Consider the following 12949-nt stretch of genomic DNA (forward strand, 5'->3'; position numbering starts at 1 on the left):
GAACTTGGTCTGATTGTTTGGTTCATCGAATTTTTTTGTTTACTTTTATTTATTTATTTATTTGAGGGCGACAGAGAGAGAAAGAAAGAGGAAGAGAGAGAATAGGCATGCCAGGGCTTCCAGCCACTGCAAACGAACTCCAGATGTGTGCGCCCCCTTGTGCACCTGGCTAACGTGGGTCCTGGGGAATCGAGCCTCGAACCGGGGTCCTTAGGCTTCACAGGCAAGCGCTTAACTGCTAAGCCATCTCTCCAACCCCCTGTTTGATTCATCTCAGAATGCAAACCCTGGTGATTATACCCATAGGTAAAAAGGAAAACAAAAACTAAGAGTTTGGAAATTCAAAACCACATATGGTGTCACAGAAATGTCACCTCAGCATTCCGGAGGGAGTGTGGTAAGAAGATGTAGAGTTCAAGGCCAGCCTGGGCTACTTAGAGGGACCTTGTCTCAGACAGTATAGAAAATCCACAGAAAAGTGATCTTGGCTCCCTTTGGCTTCGTGGGTAATTTCACAAGGGCTTGCGAACACTTCACTCACTCGTGGACTAATTCTCAAGATGGGATTGCTTACCAACACACTGCTCCAGATACCTACAATGCAACGGGAATAAAGTAGACAAAAATAGCTTCACTTCCAAAGTTTCTTATCTCTAGTCCATTTGGTGGGAGAGAAAAACTGCTAACCAAACCCTCCCCATATGATGTTTCTCAGCTAAATCTCCACCCCAGCTTTGGCAGCAGGAGGAAGCTTCTAGAAGCAGGAGGTGCTTACAGATAAGGAAAGAATTCTAAAAAGCCCATTGCTAAGCCTTAGCTTGTCTCTCACATTTCTCTCTCATCAAATAGTAAAAAGAAGCCTACAGTACTGACCACAGGAAAGTGAGACTCACTGAAAATCTTGTTCTCCTCCTCCCAAAACGACCTCCGGCGTGCATGGTAAAATGAAATAGGAATTTACAAAGGCATCACTGTTCTTTCAAACAAGAAAGAAAGAAAGGTCATCCCTTTCTCTGGAACTTGAGATATTTTATGTCAAAACGCGACGAGGTGGTCAGAGGAGGTGTATCAGAGCCTTTCGCTGGGGAGGGGGTGGTACTTTCTGGTGGCTGGCAGAAAGCTCCCGACCAAAGGCGGCTGATGGATGGGATGGTTTGGGCTTATAGACTGGGGGTTCAGGTCCACGATGGCAGGGGAAATGTGGCATGAGCAGAGGCTGGACGTCACCTCCTGGCCAGCATCAGATGGACAACAGCAGCAGGAGAGCGTGCCAAACACTGGCAAGGGGAAGCCAGCTATAACACCCATAAGTCCACCCCCCACAAGGAACCTCCTCCAGGAGACTCCTGATTCCCAGGTTGCCACCAGCTGGGGGACTAAGGATTCCGAACACACGGAGACACCTGAATCAAACCACCACAGAGGTCACACGCTGTATTCCACAGAGAGTCTGTGTGGGCATGTGAAATCAGAGACAGCCTAAGGGCGCTGGTCCAGGCCTTCGACCATGTGGAAGGCGGGGCCTCTGCGGTTGCTTTGTCTCCGTAAACATCAGACTCCATCTCCTCTCACCGTAGGTGTGTTGGAATTACAGATGCCTGCGCTACTTGCGTTCGGCTGGGGATCTGAACTCTGGCCATCTGTCCTGCACAGCACGTGCTTGTGACCATCGAACCGTCTCCCCAACCTCTGTGAAGACTCTTGGCAGGGGTTCCAAGGACAGGCTGGATGGTACAAATAGCTCCTTGTTGAGAAGGAAACCCTCTGAGGTTCATCTGCAAATCCATGCATATGTGAGCAGCCTGGTAAATGCACATCGATGCCAAACAGAGAGGAAGCTGAACAGGAAGCTCATAAAAATAATAACAGAGCTGGCTGGAGAGATGGTTTAACGGTTAAGCGCTTGCCTGGGAAGCCTAAGGACCCCGGTTCGAGGCTCGGTTCCCCAGGACCCACGTTAGCCAAATGCACAAGGGGACGCACACATCTGGAGTTCGTTTGCAGTGGCTGGAGGCCCTGGTGTGCCTGTTCTCTCTCTGTCTGTCTCTCTGCTTCTTTCTTCCTCTGTGACACTCTCAAATAAAAATAAACAAAAATTTTTTTAAAGAATAATAATAATAATAATAACAGCCAGGCATGGTGGCACACGCCTTTAATCTCAGTACTCAGGAAGCAGAGGTAGGAGGATTGCCATGAGTTCAAGGCCACCCTGGGACTACATAGTGAATCCAGGTCAGCCTGGGCTAGAGTGAGACCCTACCTTGAAAAGCCTAAATAAATAAATAAATTATTCTCCTTGACTACAGATTGACTCCTTCCAGTCCTTTCGTGGTCTCCTTCCTGCTGTGGCTGCCGCCAATCCCCCTGCTTCTCCCTCACCCTCATCAACATGCAGGTTAGGGAAGGGCCCTGGGCAAGGCCTGTTGGGGGGGGGCGTGCAGAACAGGCACCTGGTGACTCAGGGGTCCCTCTTCCTCAGAGCGTCTCCATGGGGAGAACCCAACCTGTGTTCTAAAAACAGGACCCTTTCTTGGGCAAAACCACCATGCCAGGCTTGGAGAGGAGAATTCCAATGGGGTTTTGCTCTCCTTCTCCCTGCCCCCCAGCTGCTTCCTTCACGTAGAGCCCGGATGCCCCTCACTGAGTAGAATTCGGAAGGCTTCAGCCAAAGCCCAAGCTGTCATCTCAAGTACCGCCCCCGCCCTGCCTGGGGAAAGCACTGAAGTTCTTGGCTCTCCACGTTTCTATCGAATTTTCTTCCCATCTTGAAAGCAGGACACGGCGTTTGGTTCTGGGCTATCTTTCCAAGGACGTTTCTGCATCCAGCACAGCCTGGGGAAATAAAGCGATGAGCGCCCTCCCATTTGGGCAAAAGTGTTCATTGCTCAGCCTAATAAAACAATATCTCTGCCTGGGACAAGACTCGATGGATCTGCTGGAAGTGAATTTTATTTTATTTATTTATCTCACTCTGGCCTAGGCTGACCTGGAATTCACTCTGTAGTCTCAGGGTGGCCTCGAACTCACGGCGATCGCCCTACCTCTACCTGCCGAGTGCTGGGATGGAAGGCGTGCGCCACCACGCCCGGCGGGAAGCTAATTTTTAAACATATGAGTTCCTGACCTTGGTATCCCTCAGCTGGGCTGCAACCCCACTCTGTCCCCACAGCAAGCACTTCCACTGGGGACTTCACGTCATCCCAAGTGGCCTAGGAGGCAAGGTGGCTCCACGGGGTCATGAGTCTCATGCTAAGCTCGAGTCTGGGCGTGCCCTGTTTCTAACTCCGAAGTCTGTCGCCAGCATCCAGGAGACTGTGGCTGGACAACTTGCGACCCTTGCAGAAAGGGCAAGATCAGAGATCTTTTTTTGTGTTGATTTTTTTTCCCATTTTTATTTTATTTGCAAGCAGACAGAGAGAAGAAAAAGAGGGATAGAATGGGGCCTCCAGGCACTGCAAATGAATGCCAGATGCATATGCCACTTTGTGCATCTGGCTTTATGTGGATACTGGGGAATCAAACTGAAGTCATTCGGGTTTTCAGACAAGTGCCTTCACTGCTGAGCCATCTCTCCAGCCCCATAGATCTTTTTTTTTTTTTTTTACATCATTAAAGCCAACACATCTTCTCTCCTGTAGCCATTTTTCAAGAAAGCTTCATGTAGGGTTAGAAAATCAATGGATATTGATTTCAAGAAAGAGGAAAACAGTAAGCCATCATCCTGCTGACCACACAATAGTTATAGCTGATGTAAGGGTCACCAAGCCAGCTTTGACTAAGTGTCTCTCACTCTCTCCTCTCACCCTAATTTCTTTATCCTTTAAAAAATTATTTTACTTATTTATTTATTTGAGAGCAAGAGAGAGAAACAGGCAGATGGAAGAGAGAGAGAGGGAGAATGGGCACACCAGGGACTCCAGCCACTGCAAACAAACTCCAGACACATGCGCCCCTTGTGCAACTGGCTAACGTGGGTCCTGGAGAATCGAACTGGGTCCTTGAGCTTCATAGGCAAGTGCCTTAACTCCTAAGCCATCTCTCTAGCCCTATCTTTTTTCCCCTCTTAATTCTTGGCAGAGGTTTTGAAATCGGAGAATCATGCTGTGTTTCCTTTCCACCTTTCTGCCTGACAAGTAGGTGATTGTTGCAGGAGCCGAGAGCCCAGGATCCGGTGAGTGAAGGGGAAACGGCAGACTCATCAGAATGAGAGCCAGCCTTGGAGCACCTCCCAGAGACGGGCAGAGCAGACATGCTACGGAGTCTAAAGACCGCGTGGATCCTCCAGCCAGGAGACAGGCACCGTGCGAGCCACTAGACATTTGTTACCCTATGTATGACGTCGATCGTAGAAACGTGATCATGTAGAACATTCCTAAAACTGTTTTGACACAACTTCACTTTAAAAAAAAAAATGCCAGGTAGGGCTGGAGAGATGTGATTAAGGCACTAGCCTGCAAAACCAAAAAACCCAGATTTGATTCCCCAGGACTCAGGTAAAGCCAGATGCACAAGGGGGCGCATGCACCTGGAGTTAATTTGCAGTGGCTGGAGGCCCTGACACACCCATTGTGTCTCTCTCTCTCTCTCTCTCTCTCTCTCTCTCTCTCTCTCTCTCAAATAATTAAAATTTAAAAATATTTTTTAAATGCTAGATAATGTCAACTGCCCTACCTGAATCTTCCTTCCACATTTCAGCTGTCATTTTTGTTGACATCTGCCACATAGCACATACTATGTCTAGATGTTCCAGCTACCCGCCTTCCCACATTCTATTCCTGACCCTGAGTCCACCCACCTCATCCCCACTCCCTCCATTCCTCAACGATGGTATTATCCAGCAGAATCGTTCTCACTAGAACATTTCTTTTAATACAATAGCCATTCATGAAATATCTAAAAATCCACTCTTCTAACCCTAAGAGATAGTTGATGAAAATTAATTCTGAAACGGACGCTCATTCAAAGTGGGCAAGAGATTAATAGATAATATTTTATTCATGACTAATTCTTAAGAAAATGATGAGAGACTGGCCTCAGAAAATTTGCCACGTGTTCTGCCTTATATTCATTCCTTTTGCAGGCTCAAAAGTCTCAGAATTCTCCAGCTCGCACGCAGATAAGCACTTCTTTGAAGGTTCTTTCTTTTACACGAATTTCTCATTTTCCTCCTCTTTTCCAGGTTGAACAAATGATCATTTGTCACAGAGCCATCTGTCCGCTGTTTCCACACTGAACTCCCTCTGTGTTCGCCCATGAGCAGCTTTGACAAGGTTGTATATTTGGCCGTTGCCTTTTACCAGTCTACCTTTAAATTATATTGATGACTAATAATAATAATAATAATTCAGTCAGTGAAATCCTTACCATTGATTTGAAGACATGAATATAGATGGCAGAGAGGTTGTGAAAGAACAGAGACTGCCTGGCTTTGAGTCCGAGCAAGTACTAGCAGCCAATTCATTTAGCCTCTCTATGATGCAGTATGCTGTGAAAAGCAAATTAATATATGTTGGATGTTAATTATCTGGCCCAGGTATTCTCTGAAGCATTGTATGCATGTTAACAAGTACTTTTACCAACGTAAGTTGGGCGCACTGTCTGTTTAAATGGATATTCTACTCCATGATGAGCATCCAGGAGTTCTTTGTTTATCTTTAATCCATGTGTAGTACAGTGTAGTTGGCGTCTTGAATGTCATCCAAAGGCCGAGCGTTGAAGGCTTGGCTCCAGCCTGTGCCGCTGCTGGGAGGTGGTGGAATTTGTAGGAGATCCTCCTGGAAAGAGGTCATTAGAGCCATGTACTTGAGGGGATATTGGGACCCCAGCTCTCTCTCTTTGTTTTCCAGCTGCCTCCACATGCCCTTCCCATTATGATATTCTACCTTATCACAGGCCCCAAAGAAATGGAGCTAACTGTCAACCAAAAAAAAAAAATATATATATATATATATATATATCTTTCTTCCTTTTAGGTTGATTTTAAATTTTATTTCTATTTATTTCAGAGAGACAGAGAATAGGCATACCAGGGCCACCAGATACCGCGTCTGGCTTGTGTGGGTCCTGGGGAATCGAACTGTGGTCCTTTGGCTTTGCAGGCAAGTGACTTAACTGTTAAGCCATCTCTCCAGCCCAATGTTGACTTTTTTTTTTTAACTTTTAAAAATATATTTATTTATTTATTTATTTGAGAGAGAGAGAGAATGGGCACTCCAGGGCCTCCAGCCACTGCCAATGAACTCCAGATGCATGTGCCACCTTATGCAGCTGGCTAACGTGGGTCCTGGGGAATCGAGCCTCGAACTGGGGTCCTTAGGCTTCACAGGCAAGTGCTTAACCGTTAAGCCATCTCTCCAGCCCGCCTTTCTTTTTTTAACTCAATTTTTATTTACTTGCAAGGAGAGAAGGGGAGAGAATTGGCACACCAGGGCCTCTAGCCACTGCACATGAACTCCAGATGTATGAGCCACTTTGTTCATCTGGTTTTATGGTGGGTGATGGGGAATCGAACCAGGATCGTTAGGCTTTGCAGGCAACTGCCTTGACTGCTGAGCCACCATTCCAGCTCTATTTCCCCCCTTTTCCCAGAGAGCTGGCATTTTCAAAGTGAGAGGTTAAGGAAGGAAAATAGGACCAATGTTTTGTTCTTGTTGGGTTCCAGTAACAGGAGCAGCAGATCTTCTGGGCCAGACAGGGAAGTGATAGGTTGTTGGGCCCAAGGGCACATTTAGAAAGAAATAGCGATCCAGCCACTCAGCCTGGAGTCTCAGCCACTGAAATCCTGCAGGCTCTGTCTTGACCGGAATAAGGAATTATTCCCTGGTCTGCTTAGACTTAAAGAATCTATTTTATATTCCAGGGCCAAGATTTTTGACTTCATAGATGTAAAATTCTTGGGATGACACCACACTAGTAATAGTAATTAAGGGTTCAGATTGCCATAAGCACAACCGTGGCAATCCTCTGTACCGCATGGCCCAGGCCAACGCAAGCATATTTCCAGATGCTAGAGACAAATTGTGTTTATTTCTACCAAGGAAGACAAGGGTATTCTGGACACAATGCTCAGAAATGAAGCACTACAGGAATTTCCTGCTGCTTCAAATCTATGAATTTTAAAGTTCTGTGCTATGTTTAAAAAAAATAAGTTTCGGGCTGGAGAGATGGCTTAGTGGTTAAGGCGCTTGCCTGAGAAGCCTAAGGACCCCGGTTCAAATCTCCAGGTCCCATGTAAGCCAGATGAACATGGTGGCTTAAGTCTGGAGTTCGTGTGCAGTGGATAGAGGTCCTGGCGTGCCCATTCTCACTCTCTTCTCTCTCTCTCTCTCTCTCTCTCTCTCTCCCCTGTCTTTCTCTAATAAATAAATAAAAATAAATAAAAACTTCTAAAGAAAAGTAAGTTTCTTAAAAAAAAAAAATTGTGTGGGGCTGGAGAGATGGCTTAGCGGTTAAGCACTTGCCTATGAAGCCTAAGGACCCAGGTTCAAGGCTCGATTCCCCAGGACCCACGTTAGCCAGATACACAAGGGGGCGCATGCATCTGGAGTTCGTTTGCAGCACTGGCGCGCAATTCTCCCTCCTTCTCTCTCTCTCTCCCTCTCTGTCTGTCGCTCTCAAATAAACAAGTAAAAATAAACAAAAAAAAATGTGTGGGGTGGGGCTGAAGAGATGGCTCAGCAGTTAAGGCAAGGACCTGAGTTCGAGTCACCAGTACCCACATAAAGCCAGATACACAAAGTGGTGCATGCCTCTGGAGTTTATTTACAGGGGCTAGAGGCCCTGGTGTTCTCTCTCTCTCTCTCTTTCTCTCCATGTCTCTTTCTGCTTGCAAATAAATAAAATATTTTTTTTAAATGGAAAATACTTAGTAGCAGAGGCCAGTAAGTTAAAAAGGAGGCATAAAGGGAAGAGAAAGGAAGGGAGGAGGGTACTTAATAGGTTGATATTGTATTTATGTAAGTACAATGATTGTGATGGGGAGGTAATATGATGGAGAATGGAATTTCAAAGGGGAAAGTGGCGGGGGAGGGAGGGAATTAACATGGGATTTTTTTTATAATCATGGAAAATGCTAATAAAAATTTAAAAAATAATAAATAAAAATTTAAAAAATGGTTTACCAGGCGTGATGGCTCACGCCTTTAATCCCAGCACTTGGGAGGCAGAAGTAGAAGGATAAGTGTGAGTTCAAGGCCACCCTGAGACTACATAGTGAATTCCGGGTCAGCCTGGCCTAGAGCAAGACCCTGCCTCAAACAAAAAGCAAAAAACAAAATTGTGTGTGTGTGTGTACATGTGTGTGTACATGCACGTGCGTGTGCGTATGTACGTGTGCGTGTGCGTGCGTGTGTGGAGGGGGATTCACTAGCCTGAGGCGGGCCCTGTGGACTGCTGGGGGACCCTCTCCATCCTTCTTCCACTTGAGCTTGCTTGGAGGCACCAGAGTCTCTTTCTACTGATTTGGGAGCTTGCAGGGTCCCAGGTTACCAAGAGGTTGCTAAGTGCATTGCTAGGAAAGGGCTGTGTTTACTGCCCAAGCCTGGCAGTGCCCGGGGTTGCTAAGCTATTTCCTATTCTTTCCTGCTTCACTTCTTTTTATTTCCTTACAGAACTTCCTTTTGTCAACAAAATGGGAAGGAGGCTTTCAGAGGCGCATCTTTTGCGTCTAGGGATGACGGTGGGATATGATAGCTCTTAGACTCAAGGTCACAAACGTTCCGGCCCTAAAAGTAAGTATAGCTGACTTATTTTTAATATCCTCACTTGAAAAGTCTTTAGGAAAACAAGCATCCTTTCTGTAGGCAGTCTTGGTTTTATTGGTTTCTTAACTCACCACGTCTGGGAAGAGGATGTCCTTAAATCTCTTTTATCTCCCCTGCCCTTCCCCCACCCCACCCCCACACACACTGGCATGGCACAGTGCCCCATACAGCCACTGAGTATTGAAAAGCCTCTGCCAAGTGCTGTCTGCTGGGTGCAGATCTGTCATGAAGCTTAAAATGGAATTACACCCATGAAAGCAAAGCCTTAGTCATAATATGTTGTACCTTTCTGGACGGGTGAATGAGGAGTGAGACGTGCATATTCCAACAAGGTGCAGAGCTTGGTGCAAGCGTGGGTCTGCCTCCCCTCTCTGTGCCTTTGCAGAAAACGGTCCTCGACTCTAAAAGAACCATGGCTTGATATCCCAGCCTGTGCGTGTAAACGCATCTTCAAACCTCAGGGACAATCCTCATACTTAAGACCTTCTCTTCCGCAGGAGTCAGCATGGTTCTAGGAACCTACAGTACCTAGGAGGGAAGGGCCATTATTCTTCTGACATCTAAATGGGGACACCGGGGTACAGAGAGATGAAGTAATCCAGCCAAAGTCCTAACGATCACTTTAGATTCAAACAGAACCGGGGCCACAGAAGCATAAACGGGGACAGCGGCTCCCTTCCCATGACTAACCGGCTCCCAAAGTGCCCGTGGAGTCCTGTGTACAAGCCAATGCGTTCAGACAAACTTCTGCTTTTGACTTTATCCAACTCGATCCTTTTAAAAAGCAGACACGGGCTGGAGAGATGGCTTAGCGGTTAAGCACTTGCCTGTGAAGCCTAAGGACCCCGGTTCGAGGCTCGATTCTCTAGGACCCACGTTAGCCAGATGCACAAGGGGGTGCATGCGTCTGGAGTTCGTTTGCAGTGGCTGGAAGCCCTGGCATGCCCATACTCTCTCTCTCTCTCTCTATCTGCCTCTTTCTCTCTCTGTCTGTTGCTCTCAAATAAATAAATAAAAATGAAAAAAAAAAAAAGATGCAGACACATCTTTAAGAAGCTCATATGCCCATTCTCTCTCTCTCTCTCTCTCTCCCTTTCTCTGTCAAATAAGTAAATTAATTAATTTTTAAAAAGGCTGGAAGGATGGCTTAGCAGTTAAGGCATTTGCCTGCAAAGCCAAAGGACCTTGGTTTGATTCCCCAGGACCCACGTTAGCCAGATGCACAAGGGGGCGCATGCATCTGGAGTTCATTTGCAGTGGCACCCATTCTCTCTCTCTCTCTATCTGCCTCTTTCTCTCTCTGTCTGTCACTCTGAAATAAATAAATAAAAATAAACAAAAAAATTAATTAATTAAAAAGATTTTCAAATTGCTGTGAGTTTGGAATGAATCTGCATGTGCTTGAGGCCTGGAGAAGTAGAAAGGATTTGTGTTTTTGTTTTTAAAGAAACCTTCTATCAAACCCCATTCCTCCCTGGGCTGGGGCAGACCTCTCTGGTGGTCCGAGTCCACCGCTGTCTCTGTGTGGCTCAGCTCCCTTCGCAATGGCTTGGCCTGTCTCCCAGAAAAAGCCACAGGACAGAGGGGAGCCCTTCACCTTCCGCTCCTAGTCTTCCCTCACCCTGCCCGGGTGTGGTTTGAATGCATCTGGCCCTCCACGATGCCCAGGCAAGCCGAGACTCGGGTTTGCTTTCTATCCCACGCTGGTGCCAAGAGCACTTGTACATACCACTGGGGGAAAACCACACGCAGCCGTCCTGTGATGGGCTGAATCCCACCGAGACTCATGGTGAAATTTAATTCCTATTATCCGGGTCTAAAAAGTACTGCAAGGTTGGAGAAAACTTTCAAGAAGTGATTATCCCTCTGCAAAAATGCGCACTGCAGGCGTTCGAAACCCGGATTTCCTTGGAAGGGGTCAGTGACCTTCTAGAGTTCCTTTGTTTCCCAGGGTTCTGTCTTAGCCTGTCTGCCAGGGACATGTTTTGGCTGGATCCACTCACTAGTCTGGCCTCTGTGTACCTCCGGGAAGCTATGCTAAGAGAAGTATGGCCCAGGAGAAGGTAGAAGGCAGCCGGGATTCTCATGTATTTCAACACAGGACCAAACAAGGGAAAGGAATTGCAGGGATCAGTTGCAGGCCGGATCAGCAACTACAATTTCCTTGGTAGATCCAGGAATCCCTCAGTCTTTTCTCGCAGGAGCAAGACCATGTCTCTTTCAGTGCAGCAGAAAGATGGAAGAGAGAGAGAGAGAGAAGAAGGGTCTCTTTGTCGGAGGGGCTCAATGTACCGGTGGGTGTGCCTTGGCCCCATTTGGGCTTTGCAGTAGAGCAAATAAATGAATGTGTCCGTTTTCTGTTTCTATAACCGAATTCTGCAGACTAGGCAATTTATGAAGAACAAGGGCTTATTCAGCTCATGGTTCTGGAAGCTTGGAGGTTCAAGGTCAAGTGCGTAGACTGGTGAGGACCTCTGTAGTCCTGAGATGGTGTAGGGCGTCAGTTAAGAGGGATATATACAATAGACAGAGCAAAAGTGACATGTGTAACATTCACTCACATGTAAAATTATTAATTCTTAAATGAATGAACTCATTCTCCTTTTTTTAAAAAAAAAATTTCATTTTAAGAGAGAGAATAGGCACACCAGGGCCTTCAGCCACCGCAAACGAACTCCGGACCCTTGTGAACAAGTGAAACATTGCTTGCATTATTGTGTGTCTGGTTTACGTGGGACCTGGAGATCTGAACGTGAGCAATCTTGGGCTTCACGGGCAAGTGCCTTAACTGTGAAGCCATCTCTCCAGCCCACAGAATCATTTTTGCAGAGGGATAATCACTTCTTGAAAGTTTTCTCCAACCTTGCAGTACTTTTTAGACCCGGATAATAGGAATTAAATTTCACCATGAGTCTCGGTGGGATTCAGCCCGTCACAGGACGGCTGCGTGTGGTTATCCCCTAGTGGTATGTACAAGTTCACTCCATTTGGTCCTGGGTCTCACATTTACTTAGAAGATTCTTGCAAATAATTTTTGGTAAAGTCCAAACTCCCTTCTTCTATGATTCTCCTTCCTGGCTTCTTTACAAAGGTGTTTGTCAGGTTTACTTTTACCAGAACCCTGTTTCTTGTTTTATGTTTTTTTTTTTAAATTTTTATTAACATTTTCCATGATTATAAAATATATCCCATGGTAATTCCCTCCCTCCCCACCCCCACACTTTCCCATTTGAAATTCCATTCTCCATCATATTACCTCCCCATTGTTTTATGTTTTCTTAAGACAAGTTCTCAAGTACCTCAGCCTGTCTTCAGACTTGCTACGAGGTCAAGAAGGACTTTGAAGGCTGGAGAGATGGTTTAGTGGTTAAGTGCTTGCCTGTGAAGCCTAAGGACCCCGGTTCGAGGCTCGATTCCCTAGGACCCACGTTAGCCAGATGCACAAGGGGGTGCATGCGTCTGGAGTTTGTTTGCAGTGGCTGGAGGCCCTCGTGTGCCCATTCTCTCTCTCTCCCTCTCTCCCTCTTTCTTTGTCTGCCTGTTGCTCTCAAATAAATAAGTAAAAATAAACAACAACAACAACAAAAAGATGGACTTTGAGCTCTGGATTCTTCTCCCTCCATGTCCCGACGGCTGGCATTGCAGGCAAGCACTAGCCAGCCCTGTTTATGTGGGCGCTAGGGATCAAACTGTGGAACTCACACATGCTAATCGAACTCTCTGCCAGGGAGCTGCAGCCCCTCCCTTCCAGATCTCATGAAGATCGTCCAGCTGATGGTTATTCAGATCACATGATTCGCTTAGATGCTTCAGCTTTAGGGACATTTCCCCCAGATTTGTCTAGAGAAGCAAAAGAGGTGTCTTTCGGGCTGGAGAGATGACTTAGCGGTTAAAGTGTTTGCCTGCAAAACCAAAGGATCCCAGTTCCATTCTCCAGGACCCACATAAGCCAGATGCACAAAGGGCGCATGCATCTGGAGTTTGTTTGCCATGGCTGGAGACCCTGGGATGCCCATTTTCTCTCTTTCTTTCTCTCTCCCTCATTCTCTCTCAAATAAATAATTTTTTAATTTTATTTATTTATTTATTTATTTATTTATTTATTTATTTATTTATTTATTTATTATTTGAGAGCGACAGACACAGAGAGAAAGACAGATAGAGGGAGAGAGAGAGAATGGGCGCGC

This window comes from Jaculus jaculus, chromosome 20, assembly GCF_020740685.1.
Source record: "Jaculus jaculus isolate mJacJac1 chromosome 20, mJacJac1.mat.Y.cur, whole genome shotgun sequence".
NCBI lineage: Eukaryota > Metazoa > Chordata > Mammalia > Rodentia > Dipodidae > Jaculus > Jaculus jaculus.